This window comes from Penaeus monodon, chromosome 22 (genome assembly GCF_015228065.2).
Source record: "Penaeus monodon isolate SGIC_2016 chromosome 22, NSTDA_Pmon_1, whole genome shotgun sequence".
NCBI classification, from domain to species: Eukaryota; Metazoa; Arthropoda; class Malacostraca; order Decapoda; family Penaeidae; genus Penaeus; species Penaeus monodon.
This window is the reverse complement of record NC_051407.1, coordinates 26,979,241-26,979,485: the sequence shown is the minus strand read 5'-3', so window position 1 is coordinate 26,979,485 and position 245 is coordinate 26,979,241. Positions and strand designations below refer to the sequence as shown.

General features: G+C 45.7%; 1 protein-coding gene across 1 annotated transcript in view; it reads right to left on the bottom strand.

Annotated features, from left to right (window-relative positions):
• LOC119587056 (mRNA turnover protein 4 homolog) overlaps positions 1 to 245 on the bottom strand; it is a gene marked incomplete at its 3' end in the record, with an annotated part of 16,331 nt that overhangs the window by 843 nt on the left and 15,243 nt on the right.

Genomic DNA, 245 nt, shown 5'->3' with positions numbered 1-245 from the left:
AAAGAGAAAAAGGAAGTGGAGGTGAAGGACGAGGAGAAAAAGGAAATGGAGGACCAGGAGAAGAAAAGGAAGATGGAAGACCAGGAGAAGAAAAGGAGATGGAAGACCAGGAGAAGAAAAGGAGATGGAAGACCAGGAGAAGAAAAGGAGATGGAAGACCAGGAGAAGAAAAGGAGATGGAGAACGAGGAGAGCACTGAATCCTGAAACTGCCAACTGTGTCGCATGCTCTAATCACTACCATAA